The following is an 8,727-nucleotide window of genomic DNA, read 5'->3' as shown; positions in this document are numbered from 1 at the left end:
ATGGGCAAACACTTGGATGCAAGAATTTATGGGAAACTGAAGGCAAGGCGATTCCAAACAGTAAAGACGAATGGTTAAGGTAAAGGTGTGGAAACCAGTGACCCTGCTAATGAGAGTCATCTATAAATGATGATGAACACGGTTCTCCAGGGGAATTATTAATGACTGGAGTGGACTGTAATCAAACCAAAAAATCTAACAAAATCCAGAGTTCCTGCTGAGATACACCATGGACGTCTTCCAGTTCAACTGGCACTGAAATATCCATCTGGCAGAAAGACTGAAAGACGATTCAAAATGACAAATACCAGAGTTTATTGTTAAATTCCAGCCGTTTAAACCCTGGTTAGAGGAGTTTGAGTTCATCGTCGCCAAAACTCCAGCAAGAAAGGCCTTATAAGTTCCAACCAGAACCTCAGCGCCAAGTGTACGTCCGAAAATCACCGTGCTGGCTGACCGTCCTCTGAGTGCCTGCAAGATAAATAAGTCAAGGCTTCATCTTGTGCTTTTCTACTCACCCAGAGTTTGAAGAAGATGTAGCGTGCAAACAGAAAAGAAGGCAGATACTCCATCTTAACACTTCACACCATCCATGTGTTGGAGATGGAAGAACTGTCTGGCTCTTCCCTTCACAAAACATTTGCGGTTCCGTCGATCGGCTCATCCAGTCGCGTGCTGTGATGCTTTAAACCACCTGCACCAACATTAGCGTTACGGTGTTAACGTTCCTCAGGCTCACAGGGTGAAGAACGTCTGCTTCAGATTAGAAGCCGTTCAGAAGGTCTTGCTCATAAATGTGTGCAATTTCAACAAAGGTAAGATGGAAGATCAGATGTTCCAGATCAGATTCAACTTCCAGTGAAATAAACAGATACGCGCTACTTAGTTTCTGCTTCAAAACACATTCATACATAATAAACAAACAAATACCGCGTGAAGGGACGCGTTGGGGGCGGAGTTACTGTTACCACTGTTACGTTCCTATAACAGCTCGTTCCTTTTATACTACAATTTTTATTTGGTTTCATCTGTTTATAGTTTCATTTAATGTTGTAAACACGTACACAAGACCAGTGAGTTCCTGTTCTCACTTACGTTATAAAAGCTATAAACAGTCTCACAGCTTCTTTTTTTCTCTCTCTGTTGTAGCTAATAAGACAAAAAATGCAAGAAACCGCAAGGAAGAAGAGGAAACTCCTCTGTCGTGAAGATGGCGAAAAACTTACAGCTTTATCTCTGACTGTTACAAAGCGAGCACTGACACTGGAGACTCCTTCCATAAACGTAACTTGTTGCATAAAGCAGCAGTATATAAACGATTATGCTGTGAATGAGTCGTTGCTATAGAAACACATATTCTATTGTGTGCGTTGATATAAACGTGTGATTTACAGCTGCCTGTCTATCAACAGCCCAGTGTTGGTCAGTTGTTCCTGCAAACAAGTGAATAAATAAAAAAACATGACATATTTTTTGGCCGTCTCTGAAGTGTAAGAGAGTTTTAAAAGTCTGACGAGTGTTTTGCCATCAGAGGCCAAGCTGCAGAGCTGGCTGTGACCCGGGAGTTTCCACACTTCTGCTGTTGCTGCATGAATAGATTCTTTGTACACACTGCGACTCTAACGTCGGCGTTAACGTTAGCCCACCTCCTTTTATCTCTATGATGCAAAATCCTCTTGCTCTGATGTTATCTCGTGAGTAACCCTCTCAGATAAGCGTGCAGTCAGTCTCTTCACTCAATCAGCACCGGGATAAACATAAATGTGTGCTGTGTAAATAGATCGAAATGCTGACGTTCGGAATGATACGTATCAGCCACCAAACAGGACACAAATGGAAGCTGAATGTTCTTCTGGACGAACGTCTCTCCTCTCGCTGTACTCTTTCGCCTCTTTTTTTTTTTAGCATATTGTTCCTTCCTGCTGGGGACATTTTTGTGCTATACGTCATCTTGCCACAAATGTGAGTCAGCGAAACCAATCCCCCCCCTTCCAAAAAACAAAAAAAAATTAACAAAAAAAATAAAAAAGCAACAAGGGTCATGATCATAATCTCAAAACTAATATGACAAACATGGCATGGAAATGTGGAAATGTGGAAATGTGGAAATGTCGCAGGCCTCATGCAGAATGCTGTAATTTTCACAAACACCACATGACCTTTTCTTACCCTACTTCAGAGGGACAGTTTTAAAACCCCGGGCATCTGGAAGTGAGACACGCTCCAGTGGAACAGGGAGGGCTTTTCCTGGTACGAACGCAGGAAAACGCTCAAAGTGTACAGCGACACTACGCATGGCAACCGCCGTTTCCCGACAGAGGTGGCAGAACACATGGTGCCAGAACCTCGTCTGTGCTTTTCATCAGAAAAGAGAGAGACGGGAAACACGTCCCTCTTTATTTGTCCCTTTACTTATTAACCCACAGCTGATGAATGCGGCCCTTCGTCTGGCTTCACGGCCGGGGCGTAGCCCTGTGTTCCACGCATGAATGCTTCCAAAAACCGTGTCACTTTCATAACTAGAGCTTTTAGAACCTGAACCTCAAGCTAAACAAACTAACAATGAATAACGGAGCCGTATTGTGAATGAAAAACAAATTAAGAAAACACGGCCATCTGGCAGGCGACGGCGATGACATCATGAATCATTGCTCTCGCTAATCTGTTTGTTGATACAAGATCCGAATTAAACGAGAAGAGAAGAATTAGTTTTAAATGAGACTATTAAGCCTCAGTAAAATCGACTAAACTCTGTTTATCCAAGACAGAGCATGGTTTTCTTTATAGACTTTGTTTCCTTCATCATCTAAATTATGAATTACACCATATTTTAAAGATTACGATTGGCCTGTTTTCTCTGGTTTGTGCCGCTAATTGGAGGCATTTGTTCCAAGTTTATTTTCCTTTTTTTGCTCACTGAAATGATTCCTCTGCGTCCCGTAGCTTTTAGGCTTGTATTAGTGATTAGTAATAATGTGTACAGCACATCCAAAAGCAATTACGCAACTAAAGAACAATGAAGGCAGACATTTTAGTATACGCTGGATATTAAAGCCATCATACAGAACTTTTGAACTGAAATAGATTCAACTGGACTTAAAACATCCCATAATATTGACATGGGATATTAAAAAATCTATACTGTCTGCAAAAGTATTTACAAATAAAACAAGATAGTTGTGAAGTTGTGACCATGTATGTTTTCACTCTCGTTACTGGGAAACTCCTAGCTCGATGAAGCATGGTGGTGGTAGCATCACGTTCAGCGTTCCACTTGTCCTCTTGATTTTTTGGACGAATCCCCTGTAGACCAGCTCACTGTCTCTCCTCTAGGTTGCAGTGGTGTCGAATTCTTTCCATTTTTAAATAATGGATTTAATGGTTGCTCTGCAAGTTTTTTTTATTACTAATCTTCCAGGACTTTCTTTTTTTGTTTCTTCATGATGATGTTTGTTTAGGTGTGTTCTCTGAACAGGCGTCTTCATACTGACACGCTTTAATTACACACAGGTCGACTCCTTTCGACTCATTATGTCACTTCTAATGGAAGCTGATTTCAGCAGGACTGATTTAGGGAGTGAATACTTACACAACAATCACCTTGTTTATTAGCAAATAACTTTGCAAACTATATTGATTTTCAATATTATGGGATGTTTTTGTGTATATGCTTGACGTACATACTAGGGCCAAGACGTTTTCTCTACTGACTCGGCCGTGTCTCAGTCTCGGGCACTGGTCTCACTACATATGGCCTTGATCTCGATGGAGAGTTTGTAAAAAAGAATTTTTGTGTTGTTTGTGTTGTGTCATGTGGACTTTTGGTATTAGCTAGCTAAATGTCATGATGCCAGACAACAGAAAATATGATAATGGAGTGTAGAAAAGAAAAGAAGCTTTAAACGTGGATCTGAGCTGGAGTTATTGAGGTGGATTTCTTTATAACTGCAATAAATCCTTAATTATAATTCTGAATCAGGATTTAACTTGGACTCGCTTTATCGTAACTTTTCTTCAACAGAACATTTTCCTGTCTGTTAACAGTCCATAGTAGAGTTTTGTGTGTTGTGTGGCTGCGTTTAGCGTCAAGCTTCAATGCTACACTGTTAGTGTGGCATTGTGTTTCTTTTACTGTGGAAAATTTACTTTCATAGTCAGACATTAGGCTATTTCGGGTCAATAATGCAAAAACGGCACCACAAACTATTGCAAAAGTACATGATTTGAACATGACATCAAAAGGAGAACAGCTACACCCGTTTAATCAGGGTAGGAAACTCCTGCTTCAGAGTTCTGTGTGACTGAATCATTAGGGACCGTCACTAAAGTGCAGCAAAAAAGAAAAGTGTGTAAAGTCTGACATTAGTGGTAGATTTCAGTAGTGTATCCCTGCGTAGGTACTAACTAAACACACTGATTAGCTGAATTTTTCTGTTGAAAAGAATGAAAACACGTCATTAGAACAGTGAGAAAGAACAGAAGCGCCTTCTACAACAAACATTAGTCGGGCGAATTTAATAAAATTCTTGTATTTAAGCTCATATTTGTAATTGATTCTGACTGCTCACTGTTATATTGTTGTTTTATTAAGCTTCTCTATTGCACATGACTCTCTGTCTCTGATCTAATTCTGTATCTATAAGGGTTGACTTTGCATCTCTCTGTCTCCGTGTCTGCTCAGAGAATACTTGCTGTATTTGTTATAGTAGCTACTGCTTTGTGTTATAACGCCCTTGTTCTTTTTTCTAGTTGGAGCAGTTGCAGGTTCATGTCATGGTGTATGTATATTGTCTCGCTTTTATTTGGACTTGATCTTGACTCGATCTTGGCTAGTCCTGGTCTTGGACTCCACAGTGGTGGTGTTGACTACAGCTCTATCACTTACATTTCAGCTCCAAAGTGTAACATTACAATGTGGAAAAGTTCACAAGGGTGAAAACTTATGCACAGCCCTCTGTTTAACAGAAAATACAGGCTAATCAGAGACACTTCTGTGCCATCTATTTATTTGATTTTATAGCCTGTTATAATTTATGGTTGAGAGCCTACAGGCAGATAATAAGGACGGGATTGAAATTCAGCGTTGTGGTTTTACTGTCGTAAACTCTACAAAAACAAAGCTGATATTTATACTAAAAGCAAGAACACACAGATCTGATTTGTAATTATGATTTTATTTTATGATTTTATATACGGCTGTAAATTAAACTGCATGCATTACTCTGTGTGTTTGTCCTGTTCTGTGTCCGTGTGGTCTGATTTTAACGGGCTTATTCCATTATGTAAAGTTCCTGACCCAGTTGCTTGAGGAAAACCGCATGCTCTGAAATACTGGGATGTATTAAAAAAAAACAAAACAAAACGGGACCCCGGGTCATTTCCGAGCCTGTCTGTGTCACAGGCCCGTCTCATAACTCACACGGCCCCTGTAACCGCACGTAAGGTATGGTTTCACACAGTTTGCTTCTCACTCCTCCGGGCCTGGCTTGCCTAAAGCAACACGGCTCGCTCCAAGTCCGGCGGAAAGCGATCCAAACGGCATCGCTCGACTCATAAATCAAACGCCACAATCTGAGTTTTGCCTGTGATTTATTTCATCAGGAGAACATATAAAAGTACGCCTGTCGCCTGGGGCCTCGTACCTCAAAGACAAGTGAGAGTGAGAGAAGAATATCTACACAATGGATGTAAAAACAATACCAAATTACGCGTGTAATTATCAGATTATAATACGAGCCATAAATCCGAGGAAGTAGCGAGTCGACATCGAGCAAAAACCAGGAGCAGATCGTTGTGCTAATATTTTCCTTCTGAAATGCTCCTAGGACTTAAAAATGTAGCTTATTTGTTCTGGTATTTATAGTTCCTGTCCCGTGTCCCAAACTCCACACATTGATGAGCTGCCATGTAAGATGGAATGCAGCAAAGCCGATTCACGGCCCATAAAAAAGTCCTGCGCTGCTGAAGACACGAAACAAGCGGGAAACGAGAGTTACACAATGCTCTATAGTGGGCGGGGAATTTTCGTTTTTAATTCATTTGGCCACAATGACTGATCCTCAGGAAAAAAAAGAGCTTTCTCTGACAATAGATTCCCGACAAAGTGCTTTCACTGCTTTCCATGACAATAGAGTCGTGACAAAGCGAATCCAGAGACTTAATTAAGTCATCTCTAATTGTATACGTTTTTTATTACGCGCTCAGTTTGACTTCTCAGAGCTCCAGAGTTCACTTTCACTGGAATTCCAGATCTTCAGATCAGTGAACTCAGACTCAGACTCAGACTCAGAATTCAGGATTGTGCATCTCTTGGAATTTAAGGAAAGCGGAATGAACCTCTGTGTGAGGGACTCGACTGGTCTGGACAGTGGACTCCAGCAAACTCGCAGTGTGAGTCACGCTGTCTGTTCTCTCACGCCTGTAAATCCCGTGTTTCTACAACAGCGAGAAAAAAGGGATGAGGCGCCATAATGAGGCCTAAATCTGATTAACCGCCGCTCGAGGACCTCGTGCGTCTGATCTCTGAAGTGTGTGAAGCGTGACTCACTGAACAAACACTCGCTCTTTTTTTTGCACTCCATTCCTCGATATTATATCAATCTGTCTGGATTAAAGGCGGCTTCATAGGAGACAATAATAACAGCGTTATTGTGTGTGGAAAAAGGTCTCGGGCGTTATTGCGATGTTTCCCAACAAATAACTTGTCGAGACTGCTTAAAATAACAGAGATGATGAAACTGACTCTCTGGCAGTCTGTCATTAAAACCGAGCGGCCGATGACAAATTGCGATTAAATTCACGGTGGTTTCTTTACAGACTGAAGAGCACACGCCGGGATACTGAGGAGATTTGTGATGTAATATTAATAAACACACACACCCGTGTTCATATCCCGGACTAAACACTTCATTACATTTCTCTTCATACTCATCCTTTCTTTAGTCTGTCACAATATCCTTCTCCTTATCCTTTAATGTTTATATTATTCTGTAAGGGTTTGGCAGAGTTAATAATTCCTTCTCAGTTGCAAAAAATTTTTTACAAGCATTTTTTTAAAACATAAAATTCAAGACACAGTTTTATCCAACACAGGTCAAAGTGAAAATATCCCACCTTCGGGAAGCTGCGAAACGGTTGGATTTGGAATTCTGTGATGTCCAGAGAGCAAAGTCAGAACGAGTAACAGCAGTGTGTTATTTTAGATATTCTGGTGAATGTGCATCAAAATTTGACATTTGATTAAAATCGAGTTAGCGTAGTTTACTGCGATGTCTCCACTCCGAGGAGAGGGAGGAACGACGTCTTTCAGCAGAATAGAATTGAAATCCCGGACACGGCACATATCCCATGTCATACCCGAGAAGATACTACCGTTTCCCTTTTTAGCGTTTATGTAAGTAGTGCGCTGTACATGATACAGTACATCTTGTTCAAAATCTCTGCACCGAGAGCGTCTCCACCCTGATTTCTCCCTCGGCTCTCTCATAGCACACGATGAAACGCAGAAACGATCGATCACGTTTCCATCACGCTCCAGCGCATCGGGGCCAGATATCGTAAATCGTGGACAGAGCTGTAGCAGGAAATGGAAAAGGGGAAAATTTTCAGTCGGGTCAAAACACGAAAAAAAAAACAACCAACCAAACCTCAAAGCACAAAAACAGATTGAGTAAACTGACAATCATTCCCGCGCTAGCATCAGAGTTTATTTACAGAGTTACAGCATCGTCCAGTGCGAGTTCTCAGGGAAACAAACAAGAGCAAAAGGTCAAGAGGTCAAAACGAGAGCTGGATCATGAAACATTAAAACAACAGCCTGGTGAAGCAGTAAAGCGATAATGAGGTGCTGAGTAAACCGGGCGGTGACGAAGATTTGATTAATGAAGAACCGACTGATCCAATTTAGTCTGAAGGTCGTGGAGTCTCCACAGCTTTCTCAATGTGACACCAGATTTGTGCAGAACAGAACAACACAAAGACACAAAAACTCTTCAGTCATGGCTCGTACTTTCCCACAATAACAATCAAGCTGTCTCATTTGTGTAAGTCACAATAAACATGCAGTCACAGACCGACATGAGAACATTTCACAGATGGTGAAATCATAAAACAAGTGGAGTGGAACTCAAATTAAACCTCCTGGCCGTCGTCGTACGGTTCTCCTGCACTCACGCCATTTTCAGATCTCTTGTAAAAGCCACTCGATGTTCTGCAAGCAATTTGCGGCGTGACATTACTTCCAGTCCTATAAATGTCCTCGCCGCTGCAGTGTGAATCACTCCCGAGCGCGCCGGCGAAATGAAAAGACGGCCATTAAACCACATGTAAACAATTAGCCCTCGCTGTAATCGAGTCAGAGTCATGGTGCATGTGGAGACGACCACAAGCGCGAGAGGGTTCCACTCAGAACGAAAACTCTGGGGAGATGAGCAAGGCCGTCTCAGCACCGGCAACATTTATAGACCGTTTATACACCGTGTGTGTTCCTCACGCCGGCTTCGAGGTCGCACAACCCGACCGCATTTAACATCGATGAGCAGCAGAGGAAACACAGGATCCTGAGGAAGCTCGGCTCTGCCAAAACCACGTGAGGAAGACTGAGAACCGTCAGTCCGGAACCTCAAAAACAACCGGAATCCAGCAAGGTCAAACAAAGTGACGCAGTTATATAAGACAGTGTCACTGATAAAATGATGAAGAACATAGAACTTCATGTAAGTGCTGCTT

The sequence above is a fragment of the Pangasianodon hypophthalmus genome, chromosome 1 (assembly GCF_027358585.1).
Source record: "Pangasianodon hypophthalmus isolate fPanHyp1 chromosome 1, fPanHyp1.pri, whole genome shotgun sequence".
Classification (NCBI taxonomy): Eukaryota; Metazoa; Chordata; class Actinopteri; order Siluriformes; family Pangasiidae; genus Pangasianodon; species Pangasianodon hypophthalmus.
Note: the sequence above shows the minus strand (reverse complement) of the source record.